The 17,199-nt window shown below is 43.1% G+C and overlaps 1 protein-coding gene across 3 annotated transcripts in view; it reads left to right on the top strand.

Annotated features, from left to right (window-relative positions):
* The window catches only part of LOC146002935 (lachesin-like), a 638,337-nt gene that overhangs the window by 14,680 nt on the left and 606,458 nt on the right, over nt 1–17,199 (top strand). The window lies entirely within an intron of this gene.

Raw genomic sequence — 17,199 nt, 5'->3', positions numbered from 1 at the left:
AAGAGGGAGGAAAAATTACAGGATACTGAATAACCAGCTAAGAAGAGAAACTGACAGGGCAAAAGAACAATGGATGAAAGAGTAATGTGAAGAAACTGAAGAAATGGAAAAAAGGAGAAGATATGACTTGATGTATCGGGAAGTAAACTGCTTGGATTTTCAAAAGAAGAAACGGAAAACAATGTGGATGATAGAAGACGAGGGATGATGTGAAATCACAGACAAAAAAGGAATATCGAATGTGTGGGGAGAGTACGTTGAAGAGCTCTACCAGAAAGAGAATCGCCCAGTATGAAAATGAATGTAGAAAATGAAGAAGACATGCCTGATGATGAGAAAGGATACTATATCCTGAATGAAGAATTTAAGCAAGCACTCAAAGAAATGAGGAATGGGAAAGCAACGGGCACTGATGAAATTCCTGTTGAACTTATCAAATGCCTGGGAGATGGAAAAAAAGAAATACTGCACTTATGCAATGAAATCTATGAGAAAGGGGATTGGCCACAAGATTTCACGGAGACTGTTTTGGTACCTCTGCAGAAGAAAAGCAATGCCAGAAAATGTTCTGAGTACAGGACAATCAGCTTGATATCCCACTCGGCAAAAATTCTACTAAGAATTCTGAACAGACGCCTATACTCGAAGGTCAGTGGCGAGTTAGAGGAAGAACAGTTTGGTTTCAGGAAAGGAAGAGGTGCAAGAGATGCAATTGGTTTACTGAGGACCAATGGGGAAATATATTTAGAGAAAGGAAAGGAGGTGTTTGTAGTATTTGTAGACCTGAAGAGAGCCTTCGATAGAGTGAATTTGGTTAAACTTTCAGAAATTCTGAAGAAAATTGGTGTAGATTGGAAAGAGAGAAGACTTCTAAGCAACTTATACATGAATCAACGAGTTAAAGTGAGAACAGGAGACGAAATGACAGAAGGATGTGAAATTGGAAGAGGAGTACGACAAGGATGCTGCCTATCGCCTACTTTGTTTAATATCTATTTAGAAGATATAGTGAAAAATTGTTTCCAAGGCACAGGAGGTGTCAAATTGGGAGAAAGAAGAATAAACTGCATAAGATTTGCTGATGACATGGCATTATTCGCTGAGGATGAAAGAACCATAAATAGTATGTTAGAAGAGTTAAACAGCAGCTGTGAGCAGTATGGGATGAAGATTAATGTAAACAAGACAAAGGCAATGGTCATAGGATGGAAACCAAGGAATATTAATGTGAGAGCAAACAGTGAAAGAATCCAGCAAGTGGATAGCTACAAGTACCTCGGATGCACTATAAGCAGTGACATGAGCTGCAACCAAGAAGTGAAAATGAGAATCTCAATAGCAAAAGAAGCTTTCAATAGAAGAAAAAATGTTTTTTGTGGACCCATTTGAAGATGAAGAAGGAACTTCTGGAATCAACCTACCTATGCCAACCTGAAGTCTCATGAATATTACGTCACGTGAAGAAGCACATTCGCTGCAATAACTAAAATTGATTATTACAGTGTTACAGGCCATATTTATTGTACACATGTTCAATATCACATACAAATGTATATTTTGGGTAAATGTTCGTTCATTACCAAACCTTTCTTGTCTCTTTGTGAGAGGTAATGAAGATAGAACCAGAGAGCTACAATCTTTGCTCTTTCTCCTACGCACGGTTACCCTCCTCTTAGAATAAGTTTAACTGCTGGCTTGCCTGCGCCAACGAGTCGGCTTTTGTCTTTACCCGGGTTCATCCTTTTCAAGGCGCTCTGCGATTACAAGGTAAACTCTGTCCCAGCTAACTGTGGAGCAGGCAAACGAAAACTTGTCTCTGCGCAAGTAGTGACGCGAGACGGAACCACCAATGAACAAGTATGATGAACGGAATTGTGTGGAGTGGGGGAAAGCAACTGCAGTTACCAGCCTTCCCAGCAGCGTGTACTGTTTTGCTCTGGCCACTCGATTTCCTTCGCTTGTCTGACGCTATGCGGGGCTTTGCTCCACAGTTAGCTGGGACAGGGTATAACTGGACATTCAACAACACCCGAAGGCCTACGAAACCTGATGGAAGGAAACAGCCCTCCTGCAGTGTGTTGCTTCGGACGATTCTTCTCCACGTGGACATCTTCAGTCAGTGTTGCCTACTTACGTAGCTCCTGAATTACTAAGTGCTAAGAGGAGCTATCTCCTCGAAGGAGAATAAGATTATTTAGTTATTTTATTGCCAGGAAATGCACACGACATTTACAGTTTCATTTACTGAAAGATCGAGCATGCTGAAAACTCCGTATCGAAAACTTATTGTCTCCTGTTACATGGTGTTTTAACCTGTTTCACGGAAGAACAGTGTTGGTAGCAAGATAATGAGGATGCCTTTTGAATCCTCGGTGGTCGAGCATGTTAACTGGTTGACCCACGATATCGGCATCTAACGTGATATGTTTGAGTCCTGACATGGGCTTTTTTTTATAGTTTCCCTTATTCATCCTGTCAAAGGAAACTGAATTGGTTTACCGATGAAGACACTTTGGGCTCCCGACGGCGTATTAGTTGCTTTTTTATTATTATTATTATTATTATTTAGCATCGCTTTTCTGCCACATTTTGGCTAATCGATACGATGAGGATGAATGATGATATGATGAAATTGACACTATCAAAGAATACCCATGCACAGGCGGGATTCAAATCTGGGATTGTAGGCGATGAGATCGTGAGTCCAGAATTCAACGTTCTCGGCCATCGAGGTGACACAGAAGGGAGAATAATCCTCACAAAAACGGATTTGGGGAATGTGCTAACCATTTTTACACACACACACATACACACACACACATACACACACACACACACACACGTGTGTGTGTGTGTGTGTGTGTGTGTGAATAATTAGTGGTTGTTCATGGAAGATGCACTACGCAAAACCTATTTTCATGTTCGGCGATGTGGCTCACGGAGCTTTGATTCCTCTTTCTATGTAGTGGAAATCCACTGCAGTTGGCAACACTACAGTTTCTACGCGAGGAAACTACGCGCCCAGGTGTTCGGGTACATAGCTGACGGGTCTGCAATACCTGGCAGGAGCCATGTGGGCAGGTGGTAAGACAACCAGTTTTTCATACCGTCCCTACTTCACTCGTATCACTTAAGTCATTGGTCTCTACATTTTAATAATTAATGAAAATATTCAAAACTGTTCATAATAGTTTGTTTTAAGTCCAATTTATGATCAGATAGGTTACTCGGGATTGGATCTAGTTTGAAGTGGAATCCGAACCACTATGCAATATGCCATCACCAGAGGTCGAACCAGACCGCTTGATTACAAGGCGACGCCGTTATCATTACGCCATCGGGGAGGCCCCAAAATTTCGTTTTGAAAACGAATATTTCTGCTAGAAATATTTTTTAAAAAAGAATAATGTCTATACCAGAATCTTCCTCCAGTTTCCGTGGTGGAGTGGTTCTCGATTCGAATCTTGGAAAGGCATGGATATTTCATTATGCTCGTTGCTTCATCTGTTGGCTCATATAGTCATAATCATTATCACTGTGATTAACTGTTAGAGGTAGAATAGAGGCGTGAAGTAACCAAAATAGAAAAGCACAAGCATTATAGGTATATATGGGGGAGAGTGGAAGAGGGTACTTTATAAATAAAACACTTAATTTGCAACTGAAGGGCGGACACAACCAACACGTGAGCATGCTCTCGCAATTAGATTCTTAGACAGAGCTTTTTAATTCCGTGGAGTCCCACATGAGGGCTCTGGTGTTGCCAAAGTAGAATGTTTCCCGTAATTTAAAGCTGTGCACTTAGTTTTGGAAAGTGTCCAAGGAGCATGTTCTCTCCCATCGTATCCATTTCTCTGGCCACATGTACTGGAGCCTCCAGCTGGAAGGGACAAACGGGTGCTGGATACTTGGGAAGATATTTTACTCTTTAGGATTCTATATTGGGAAGTGGTGGCAATTATTTTCACGAGAACGTTATAAAAAAGTTTTTTTGAAAAAATGCTTTGTTCGGAGAACAGGCACGCTGTAAAACGTTGACTGAGGAAGTGACGATTTGAGACCATCAATTTCGGCTGCCGTCCAACCAACTAAAAAAAATACGACTGCAACCGTTTTTGAAGACTATTAACGGTAATTAATGTAATTTTAAAGATGCTGTCTTTAAAAATATGTGCGCACATTTGAAACTTATATTTATTGTCTATTTTTATGCAAGATAAAAAAATTGAAATTTAAGTTAGAATTTCTTTTATGTCTGCACGCTCTTTTATGTCTTTTATACACACACACACACACACACACACACACACACACACACACACACACACACACACACACATATATATACCGGGTGGTCCATAAGTCCCGGAACGGTCACATATCGTGAGAAATAACACATCGAATCGGAAAACGAAAAAATACGTGTTGAATAAGTGAAAGAAAGCTATTCAATGATATCACACTTGATTTCCCACCCCCGCCCCATGGGCGTGGGGGGGGGGGGGCAACTGTGCAATTTTTAATGGAAACCCACATTTTGTATTGTAGAATCGGAAAGAGGACTTCATTTTGAGTCCAACGAGCTATCAACCATCCTCCTAGCTCAATTAGGAACGGGGATATGGCGATGTTAAATTAGAGTGATAGCGATTGTAGATTCGGAATCTGCATGTGATCGTAGAACCCCCCCTTTTTAATATACTCTAATGAAAGGTCTTGACGTACAGATTACGAATCTGCAATCACTCTAGCTCAATTAGGGGCAGAGATACGTCCCTTTGAATTTTTTTTTGTTTTTATGAAATTTTGAAGATTTTTTTCCTTGTTCAAGTGTGATATCATTGAATAGCTTTCTTTCACTTATTAAACACGTATTTTTTTGTTTTCCGATTCGATGTGTATTTCACACGATATGTGACCGTTCTGGGACTTTTGTACCACCCGGTATATCTGTGTGTCTGTTTGTGTAGGGATTAATAAACATCTTTCATAATAAGTTGTAATATACTGAGAAATTCATCTTCAGGGCTTCTACGCCTCCCACTTTTTCGCGTTATGATGGCAGCTCCTGGGCGGCATGTTTACTTTTATTCTATTGTAGACGCAAGAGAGATAATACGTGAATACGCATGCGCCAATATACTCAAAAACATGGACGAGTCTTGTTTTTGTAAATTAACAAGCAGACTGCTAAATTTAATTGTAGAGGATCATGAACGTGACAGTAACTTCTAACCTTGCAGAATGGACCTTGCAACGTTATTGAGCATTTGATAGTACCATGGGTATCGAAACCAAACGCTATTCGATTTCTTGTTCATTTTATATCTTTCAGACGTGTCTTAATCAATAATGTAGGTAGTCTGCGAACTAACTTTCGCTTTTGAAGGCGGGGTGCCATCTATAATTATTATTATTAGTGAAAATTACTAGAAGACTATTTGTGTGAGGAAACGAACATGTTGTAGTTTGTGGTGAAGTGTCACTAATCACATTTCTTAGTTTTGTTCTTTAGCGTCGCATTTCTTCCACTTTTGGCTAATCGCGACGATGAGGATGAGTGATGATAAGACGACATTGATGAAGGTACACCCGCAAAGAACATCTAGAGCCAGGCCTAGAGCCAAACCCGCGAACTTCGGCGCTGAAGTCGAAAGTTGACCACTTTAAGTGCTCGGTCAGCAAAGTACTACTTTCCAATTTGATGTAAAAACCTCTGCGTACACAAATCTCCATTTTATAGTGGGATCCGAACAGTGTCCGAATAAAGCTTTTTGCTTTGGTGGGGATGCCCCGAAGTGCCATATTTGTGATTTCATTTCCGGGGGGGGGGAGGGTAGGTTTTTTAGGTATGCAAATTTGTATGTTAGCAGTTAGTAACGTCTATTATTGCCTTCCAGTTCTAAGTACTTAGGACATAAAATCTTATGATAACATTTAGTCGTAATTTAGAAACAGTAGGCTATATTTACATTCTACGAAAATCCATAGGGTAAGGACGGGGCAAACGGACACCGGAGCAAACGGACAGTCCCTAAGAAAAATCCGAATAATTTGGCTTTGAAGTTTGCAACAGTGTATCGGTTGGCGTTGTGATTTAAAGCAGAACGTTGGCGGGAAGGTGTGTTGAACATCGGTTGAAATCTTGAAGAAGAACGCCAATCCAGCCGTAAAACCTGACCAGGTAAGGATATTTGTACTAGCAAAAACCTAAACAGTAAAAATCTGTGTGCGGAACATAAGGATTGCTTGGATTATGATGGTCCCGCCAAAGTTGCGCTTTGTAGTGTCGATATGTCATTGCCTCCCCGACATACACAGCCTGTGTCAACATGCTGCTGCCATCTGGTGGGCTTTTTCGAGAATGTAAAGCCCAAGGCTACAGGCGGGGCGAACGGACAGGCTTGTGTTGGGGCAAACGGACATGCATAAATTGCATATCATTTAAATACTATAAGGTATTATGTAATTCAGCAACTAATCTACATTTGACTCAAAGTCGAAAAGGCATGTGTGAATTGTATGTAATGCATGTTTTACCCTTCAGATGTATGCCTTTCTAAAATAATGTGTCCTTGTTACAGGATGGTGCGACATCGTGAACGATCCACAGACCGCTGTTCCTGGACAGATGACAATGTGCAGAGGGCTGTTAATGCAGTACAAGATGGCATGCCTCTAGCTACAGCCGAAAGAACATTGTCTGTTCCGCGAATCACTTTACAGAGACGGGTGAGTAGCAATGTGCAAATTCCGAAATTTGGCCAGCACACTACGCTTTCAAATGCAGTGGAGGTACAACTGGTGGAGCACCTTCTGAAATTCTATAGGATATGGTCTGACCTATAAGGAACTCCGCAGTTTGGTATATCGGTATGCATTTACAAATGGTGTGCCACATTGTTTTAATGATCTACAAATGGCAGGGAAGGACTGGATACAAGGATTTTTAGCTCGTCACAAGTAACTCAGCTTGCGTGTTGCAGAGGCTCTGTCATATGCTCGCGCTAAAGGATTATCTAAGGCAAGTGTTAACATCTTTTACAATAATTTAACAAAGTTGCTAGACGAACACAATATGTGGGACAAACCTGCCAACATATACAACTGTGACGTGACAGGCATGTAACTGATCTACAAACCAAAACGAGCCATATCAATGCGGGGCAAGAGAAGTCGTGAGCCAAAGGACTTGTGAAAAGGGAGAAACAGTCAGTGTTATGGCCTGTGTATCTGCAACTGGCCACTATGTACCTCCTTTTGTTATCATGAAGGGGTAAAGATATAATGAGAACTATGAAATTGGCATGCCTCCTGGGATGAAAATAGTTCTTTCGGATAGTGGCTACATGCAATGGGAATAGTTTGCTCATTTTATGGACCATTTCATTAGTGTCAAACACCCTGCTCCTGTAGTGCTCATTCTTGATGGACACGGATCGTATTGTTCAGATCCACCAACTCTGGAGAAGGCATTAGCCAATGACATGTACCTTCTGTGTTTACCTCCACACAGCACACACAAACTTGAGCCGCTCGACGTTTCGTTCTTTGGGCCACTTAAAACATTTTACAACGACGGCTGTAGAGTTTACATGCGAAGAAATCCGGGGAAAGGTATCAATAAAGTGGCCTTTGGTGGCATTTTTGCAGAGGCTTGGAATCGTGCGACCACAGTGGGAAATGCAGTAAATGAATTTAATCCACAACGCCTGCCTGAGCACGCATTTATTCCTGGAACTGTCCATGAAGTGAATGGTCAAGATCAGCGATCACCAGAACCTTTAGCGACAGACGATGCCTCATCCCAAGGAAGATTTCAAGAACTCAACCCCTTGCCATGAACTTCTGGGACCTCGAGCAGGAAACGAAAAACGGGGGAATCGCACTTATTAACGGATTCTTCTTTCATCGCTCGCCTCAAAGAGAAAAACTGACTGCAGCTAATGAAACAACAAGACTGGGAAAGCATGTTAAACGCACCGCAAAAGATGTGTGCCGTGTATGCAACGTTGTGTACAAACAGGGTCAACACTGGGTGCAGTGCTTAGTGTGTTCTGTCTGGTTCCACGTAAAGTGCGTTGCAAATGGAAATGACCCATACTTTGTGGGTTCTTCTTCTGAGAGACATGACAGTTCATAAATGAGCTAGTGTCCATTTGCCCCTCTCACATGTCCGTTTGCCCCGCCATGGTGAGGCAAACGGACACTGCTACACACACTGATTCATTTAACAATTTGGAGGACAACGTTCATTATTTTGAATTATACATTGTACTATTTGTTAGCTCAATGTTCACACTTTCTACGTATATCGACCATAATTGTAATTTTTCAATAAACAGTTTGATAGTTATTTTTCAATATATCCTTAGGGTGTCCGTTTGCCCCGTCCTTACCCTACACAAAAAGAGGTATTGAACTTGTAACACCGTGAAAAATTGACCAAATACAGTACTGTGCAAATTAATGTGGACAAAGAGAAAAAATATATATTTTTTCCATTTTTTACTCTTTCTTGGAGATGTACATAACGTACACTTACACTAATATGAAATATGTCCTCCTTTGGCTGTTATTAGCTGCTTGATGCGGTTTGGCATTGATTGAACCAAATTTGAACACATAACTTTGATATCACTGTCATGAAACCACACATGAATCACATTGGTAATGACCTTTTGCTTCGATGAACAGTCCATTTTTGCAACACGTTTCTTCACAATACCCCATAAGTTTTCTATGGGGTTCATATCCGGTGAATTCCCTGGCCAATCTAGAATCGTTAAATTGTTGTCAGAAGCAAATTTACGTACAGACTTTGATGTGTGACAAGGAGCAAGGTCATGCTGAAAAATTTCTTGTCCGTCGTTAGTGGGATTTTGAATGAGTGGGACAATTCTGCGCCTCAATATGTCAATGTATTTTGCGGAATTCATCATTCCATCCACTGGTACGAGCCCTCCAGGTCCACTGCAAGTAAAGAATCCCCAAAACATTTGCTTGGGTGGGTGTTTGACTGTCTGAATGCAATGTTCAGGTCGTAAAGGTTCACCTGGACTTCGTCGCACAACAAATGCTTTGTAGCCATGCAATTCAAAGTGAGACTCATCTGAGAATATTACCTTCCTCCAATCAGCGACTGTCCATTTCTGGTATTTCTTAGCCCATTTTAGGCGTTTCGTCTTCATTTTAGCTGTCAACAATTGCTTTTTAACCGGTTTTCTTCCAACTTCAAGTAAGCGACGTCGAACAGTTGATGCATCAATACTGATCCCAGCAGAAAGCAAATCACGTTGCAGGTCCACACTTGTTTTGTATGGGTGAATTTTACTGTTTCTTAGCAGTAACGTGTCACTTCTAGGTGTTGTTTTGCATTTTCTACCACACTTTCCTTTTCGCTTTGGAGAAAAACTACCAGTTGCCCTGTAGTTTCTGATAATTTTTGACACCGCTGATTTCCCAACACCAGCCTCTTCAGCGATTTGCCGCACAGTCATGGATGTGTTATGTTCTCACTCAGTGTAATAATTCTAGAACTTTTCTGGGTGTTATATCCATAATGAAAACTCGTAGGAACATGGAGCTCAACAAAAGCATGTTTACTACAGCCAAGCTCTCACAGAAGTCTGTTGGTTAATAATATTGGCATTGCACAACGACAACAATGAAACACCAACAACAATGCTTCAAACCTTGCAATTGTTGTAAACATTCTCAAGTACGCATCAAAAAGTTAGCTGATACTACTAGTATAAATCTGTTACATATTTATTCGATTATCTCACATAAAGAGTGTAAAAACTAAAAAAATGTATATTTTTCTCTTTGTCCGCATTAATTTGCACAGTACTGTATCTATTGCGCGTTCAACTCAATGACGGCGTGCGGGAAGAAATTTGATCTACGTAGCTCTAACGAATAAAGCTGACGAAATCAGCTCTTCTTGCCATGGCAGTAATATTTCGTAGTTTATTATAAAAAAATCTTCTGCTGGGATTAAAATTTGTGTATGTGTGTGTGTGTGGGGGGGGGGGGGGGTGTCCTCGGCATGCCCCCCGTTAATTGGCACACTGGATTGGAACCACTATGTAGCCCCACCGAGTATCAGAGAGGCCTCCTGTCCTTCTGGTGTGAATTCACCCAAACGCATAGTCTCTAATGCAATTCCATTGACGTTTTATTTACGAATCACACAAATTGGAAGAATATTTTACAACTGTTCGTATCATAAAGATGACGGGGAATTTTCCATTTAACACAAAAATTAAATAGAGTCGGCAAAAGCAAGTACACTGATTTCTTCGTTGTTGTCCGTTTCATTCGAAAAGCAAGAACCTTGTTTGGAAACTATTATAAAACAAAAACCTAGTCTTATCCAGAAAAAAGGAAAGTCGTACGAACGAAAAGCTCTCTTTTGGATGAACAATGTCCCAAATGGCTCGAAGTGAAGCATTGAATTCTTCTGCCGAATCACATCTGGCCGAGTAATTCGCTGCGCTTTTGTTTTTCTTTTTACGTAAAGATGGCGTTGTTAGTGCAGCATTCGAACGCACGCACCTGCCGCCTAATGCATCCTCATTATCTCGCTTCATCGCCTCCTAGGCTGCCTGCATTTAGCGTCGCTCGTAATGGCTAAAAACCAGGCGAAAGAAACTGCGACGCGTCCACTTAACAAATTACACGCTCCCTGAAAAATGTTCCCCGTGGAGGAAGTTTGCTCAGCGTTCTTCGAGATTAAACGATTGTTTTCCCCGTATCATCTCCGTCGGCAAAGACCATACCTAGATGAAACGCTCGCCGGAAGTGTTGATTGGCCTAGAAAGTGTGTGCTTACTGTCGCGTTTAGTTGAGGGCGGAAGAAATAAAACGTACCGTAGTCGCCTCCTCGATGAGTGCTTGGGAATGTGTTCGAATCCCCACCGGGGCATGGGTGTTACTTTGTGAAAAAAATGCATCCAATCATGATCCATTCTCATCGACGCGGTTAGTCAAAACATGAAGCAGACGAACAAAGTTAAAAAGAGTCCGTATAGGTGTGTTTTACCTACATCCTAAACTGTTTCATTGTGGGATCGAGCAGCCATGATTGAGGCCAGTTCTTGGAAGCATACGGAATTCAATCAGGCGGGCGGGAGATACCAACGCAGATATTAGAAGTGGCGGCGATTACGTTCCAAAGGGGGGCAAGGTGCCAAAACCGGGGACGGATTGGGGGGGGGGGGGGCGCAAGAACAGTTTACGTTCCCTTGGTAGATAATATTGAGCATAGTGTGGGGACAATAGTGGCAAAACGGAGGGGTGGCAACTGCCCCCCTACACCCTCCTATTCGCCTCCACTGGACTTTAGTGATTTTAAATAAACTTGTACATTTCGTGTAGATATAACGAACGCTACGTGGTGGATATTTCCTTGTACATGGAAAATAACATTGGCCACAAACATGGCGGCTGTCTGCATCCTGACGTCACATGAAACCCAGCAATATGGTTAGAAGTTGTTGTAAAATATACATTACCAGCTTTAAAGTCGAATAGTCTGCCTGTTAATTAAAAAAAAGAGCAAGAACCGGACGTGACTGTTGTTTATTTAAATTTTGGTATTTTATCTTGTATAAAGGCAGATAATGATTGTACTGTATGGAACCACTTTCGCTCGCTCGTACTCGTTCGAGGCTTCCACGCTCCAGCGTATACAATGGAACATCATTTTGCAAAATATCCGTACTGGCAGTTTTAGCCCACAATCATCTGTTTCATTGATTGAATTGTTGTTTTAAGTCCACTTTATGCACAGAAAGGCTAATCGGGACTGGACCTACAGTTTAAAGTGGGATCCGAACCGCTATGTGCCTCCAACGGGTATCGAACCCGGAACCCCTTGATTACAAGGCGACAACGCTACCACTGCGCCATCTGTAAAGTAAAGTAAAGTGTTCCCCTGTGCTTAGCACCACGCCATGAAGGCGTATAGGGGGTGTGGGGGTAACGCCCCACACTTTCTTGATCCGGTCGTGAGTGCCGGGGCCGCTTCCATCGTTAGAAAAGTTCCCGGATTTGAACCGGCCGGGGATCGAACCCGGGACCTTTAGCATGGTAGTCAGACGCGTTACCGACTGAGCCACCGCGGCCACTGCGCCATCTGGGAGGTCCTAATCATCTGTTTCACTTTCATATATCACTGTATTGGTAAGATAGACTAAACTACATTTTAACATGGAGGTAATTACTATTATTACTTAAGTTTCAATTTTACTGCGTCTTTCACCTTACGATCCATATTTGAGGGCCCACTACCATAGAAAAATTAAGGTTATACGTATACTACTGGCTTCGAGTGTATACAGCTCGTTTTACTTGTTCGAGCGTCAATCGCTCTAGCAAAGAAGCTCTCAATTCCGCGCGCTATCTAGCGTCGTCCTTACGAATTATTTGGCGCTCGAGCGAAATGCTTTTCCTGCAGCACTCTAGTGCACCATAGATATATTTTAAAGAAAGGAATCATGAAAATTACATCAATAGGGTAGCGATGTGATAGCCGTTAATACTTTAAAAACGGTTACGGTAAATTTTTTGTGGTTGTTTGACGGTTTTAGACTGTCATTTTGTATCGGGTATTATCAACGAATGTAATCGTTAAAGTATTCAAAATAGTAAGTTTATTTGAAAGTTTGAAGGAAGTGAAATGAAAATTTTTGCAAATGAAATCTTATGAGAGATATTGAACCTGCAAGACTTGAAACAACAGGCCCCCTGCCATCTTTTTCGTGCTGTGTTGGTGGATTGGGGTAAGGGGTAGATGAACGCAGAAGCAGTCATTGAAAGGTATATTGTGATCGTTGGTAAGGACGGCAAGAGTGAAGGATAGGTTCTGTGTGGAGGAGCGGCACTTGTTGATTGAGGGCCCTCGATTTTTTGGGTAAATTTAGAAGTAGATAGAAAAAGAGAGTTCAACGCCCGAAAATGAGGCTCGCCTTAATGGATTTCTCTCGTAAGGCATGAGCCTCATTTTCTGGCAGTGTTGCCAGCTCCTTACTCGAAAAAATCACCAAGGTTTTTTTGGGGTTTAACCTAGCCTAAAGCAAGGAGCTGGCAATCTTGCTTGAGGTATTTTCTCGCAGTGTTGCCAACTCCTCACTCGAAAAAATCACCAAGGTTTTTTTGGTCTAACCTAGCCTAAAGCAAGGAGCTGACAACCTTGCTTGAGGCTTGCGTTACAGTGCATAAAGCAAGGTTGCCAACCCACTGGTACTTTTGCCATAGCCTTTTACAAGAAAAAAAAAGAGATAGGGAAGAGTTAAACAACCGACAGCTTACCCACAGCCTTTTTTGCTCTAACCTAACCTAAAGCAAGGAGGTGGCAACTTTGCTTGTGCAATCAACCCGGTTGACCGCCCTCAAGTAAAAATCAGCGTTGCCAACTCCTCACTCGAAAAAAAATCACCAAGGTTTTTTTTTGGTCTAACCTAACCTAAAGCAAGGAGGTGGCAACTTTGCTTGTGCAATCAACCCGGTTGACCGCCCTCAAGTAAAAATCAGCGTTGCCAACTCCTCACTCGAAAATAAATCACCAAGGTTTTTTTTTGGTCTAACCTAACCTAAAGCAAGGAGGTGGCAACTTTGCTTGTGCAATCAACCCGGTTGACCACCCTCAAGTAAAAATCAGCGTTGCCAACTCCTCACTCGAAAATAAATCACCAAGGTTTTTTTTTGGTCTAACCTAACCTAAAGCAAGGAGGTGGCAACTTTGCTTGTGCAATCAACCCGGTTGACCACCCTCAAGTAAAAATCAGCGTTGCCAACTCCTCACTCGAAAATAAATCGCCAAGATTTTTTTTGGTCTAACCTAACCTAAAGCAAGGAGGTGGCAACTTTGCTTGTGCAATCAACCCGGTTGACCACCCTCAAGTAAAAATCAGCGTTGCCAACTCCTCACTCGAAAAAAAATCACCAAGATTTTTTTTGGTCTAACCTAACCTAAAGCAAGGAGGTGGCAACTTGCTTGAGGCTTGCCTTACAGTGCATAAAGCAATTTTTGCCAACCTGCATATACTAAACAAAGAGAGCCGGCACTGCCGTAAAAGAGAGAGAGATGGGTGGATGGCAACGCAGTATGTGTGTGCGTGTGTGTGTCTAATATGTGGCATTATTAACTAGAGTGTGTTGGCAATTTACTTACAACTAAAAAAAATAGAGATGCCAACGTTGGTGTAAGATGAAGAGAGAGAGAGATTTATGGCTGGCAACAGTAATAAGCGAATGCGCCATATCGTAATTTTCCAACTCCGTATATCGTGACCTTTGTAAACCTCTCTCGGGGGGAACGATGTGCCACACACACACACACACACACGCGTGCGCGTGTATTGTGACGCAAGCAAACAAACAAAATAATAATTGTTGTTTTTAGGAGGCCTGGCCCCTATAACCTCGCCAGGGTGCGTGGTGCCCAACACCAAAAAAGTTCTATATAATGGTCGTGGGGCCATCAAAGCCGCCAACAATGAATCTGTAGAGAGTTTCGTGAATTATTATTTTTTTTATTTGCGCACCGAACTAACTTACATTGTATTTTATATAATTTTGTTGATTTTTTTTAGTATGTGGCAATTATTTTTTAAAACTGCTCTGTGACCCTCTCGTTCTTCACGTCGTAGGCGAAGGACTTCTCTGCAATCAGGATGACACTGCATAGGGTATCCTCGGGCAAGGCATCGTGGAACTCGCAGACGACCTTGATGTTGGTTCGATCGTTGACCACTACCTTCTTCCTCTTAGATGTGTTGATGACGAACATCGGCCTGCGGATTTTGAATTCGCTGGGGGTGTAGTACATGTCCACGCTTCCCTCGGTCACGCGTTTGTAAGCCGTGTAAGCTTCGTAAAGTTTGAGGTAATCGTCTTTGGCCACGTCGAGGTTGTAATTCTCGCGCGGGAACACTTCGTTGCGTCCATTCTTCAGATAAACGTTCTTGATCTTGCAGTCGTCGAACTTGCTGGAATCTTTTTCCTGGTTGTTATTGCGCCCGGTCTGAAAGAGCACTACGACGAAATCTGGCATGTCGAACTGTATGTTGTTGAACTGCGTCGTCACGTCGAATTCCATGTGACTTCCCGACGCTATTTTCTGCACGCACTGGTAACCGTGAAAGTGAATCGGCACCTGCGGACTTTTCAAGATCTCCGCTTTGTACTTGAGGGCGTAGTTCGTTTCGTATTCCACCACCGGCATTCTCAATTCCATGCTCCGGATGACGCATTTCGCCGCTTCGGGTAAAGTGTTGGCTATCGGCGTGGTGCCGTCCGGACCCAAAGTAGAGTATCGCATCAGTGCGTCGTTGTCGTTGGCCGCTCTTCGAAACGTAACGCGCAGTCCCCCCTTCCACATGATCTCCTTGTAGTCCGAGAAGAAACCAGGCAGCAGACGCATGGGAAAGAGCACCGTGTGACTTCTCGTCGATATTTTGGTCCCGGCTTCGAATCCCCCGGCCTGGTAGTACGTTGCGTCCGTTTTGGATAATTTCAACGTTTTAAATTTTTTACAGGGTTTATTAAAGCACATATTTGAGGAAAACAACGCCACCCATATATAAATAAACCCCTCAAACTAACACTAATTAGAATTAGCCTACAAAATTTTTCTCGTAAGGCATTTTTTTTGTAAACACTCTACCACCAACAGATCACATATAAATAAACATACCCCCCAAAAAAATGCGCTCCATGAAAAGTTGCCCCGTGTGCAAGAGAACCAAATCAAGCCAAAATTTTGCAAGACACCGTCGCACCTGCGTGCCAGGCAAGCATTTGGCTGCCACTGAACTATGTTCCGGATGCAATAAACACATTACAATTGCGTATGCCAAGAAGCATAAGCTTATTTGTCTAAGCAAAAATACATCTGGTGCTCAACCGTCGACCAGCTCGACCAAGAGGAAAGCCGAAGCCGACTCGCCACCACCCGCCAAACGCGTCAAGCCTGTAGCGAAAGCGGACCACTCTGCTTTCGAGCGGTTGTTAGAGGACTTTGTCCTCACTTCGGAGGGCTCATGCGACGTGCGTAGCTTTTTGGAGAACGTGCAAGCCAAAATCATTTCCATCCTCGGCGATGCACTGGCTACGCACCCCACCAAATTCTACGCATCGCTACGTTGCCAATACAAGAACCCGTCTAACAAAATTTACAGCTTCTGCCACAATACCAAGGCGAAGACGCTGCATCTGGCGGATATCGACAACCTCGAGGTCATCTACAACCAGTTTGCCGATGAGCTGGTGGCAAAACAAGAAGAACATCAAGCTAAAGGCTCGGGGGGCTCGCTGTGTGGCGAGCCTCACGAACTGTGCGTCAAACTTTGTAAGTTCGTGCCTCTCTCCGCCTCCAGCCACGTCCGCTTACCACGTGCCATTGGGGCAAAGAAGGCCGTCCTGAACATCCAAAATAAAGATAACAAGTGCTTCGTCTGGTCGGTGCTTGCAGCATTACACCCTGTCCACTGGAAAAACCATCCACACCGAGTTAACCACTACCTACCCTACGAGCCAGAGCTGGAAGATGCGATGGCTGGGATCGACTACCCGGTGGCGCTTTCGGACATTCGAAAGTTTGAGGTTCGTGCGCGGTTGGCCATCAACGTTTACGGTCTCACTGACGAAAATGCGGTGTACCCTATTCGCGTGAGCGACGTAAATGTTGATGGTGCGCAGGAAATTCACCTTCTGCTCATCAAGACCGAGACCCATCACCACTACACCCTTATCCGTTCCCTCTCCCGGTTGGTGTCGAGACAAACAAGCAAGCATAATGGTAGCATAGAAGTTTGTCGCAGGTGCTTGTCAACTTTTGACAATCAAAAACAGCAGGATTATCAGCACATCAGAGGTCCCAACATCGCTGTCGAGAAGCTTGCTCGCCACAAGTTCTACTGTAGTAACAACGAGCCTGGTGTGGCAGTCTTGCCCAAACCTGGCACCGTGGAGCGTTTCCACATGCACGGTGCTATGGTGGAGCACCCCGCTATCATCATCGCGGATTTCGAAGCCTTCCTCAAACCCCTGTCCACTTGCGATCCCGATCCCGAAGTTTCCTCCACCACCCCTTACCAACTCCACGAGGCATCCAGTTTCGCATACGTTGTGGTGCGACGTGACCAGCACATCGCCCCCGAGCCCTACGTGCACCGTGGTCCCGACGCCGCC

The sequence above is a fragment of the Lepisma saccharinum genome, chromosome 1, assembly GCF_977018435.1.
Source record: "Lepisma saccharinum chromosome 1, izLepSacc3.1, whole genome shotgun sequence".
NCBI lineage: Eukaryota > Metazoa > Arthropoda > Insecta > Zygentoma > Lepismatidae > Lepisma > Lepisma saccharinum.
This window is presented reverse-complemented; position numbering and strand designations above follow the sequence as displayed.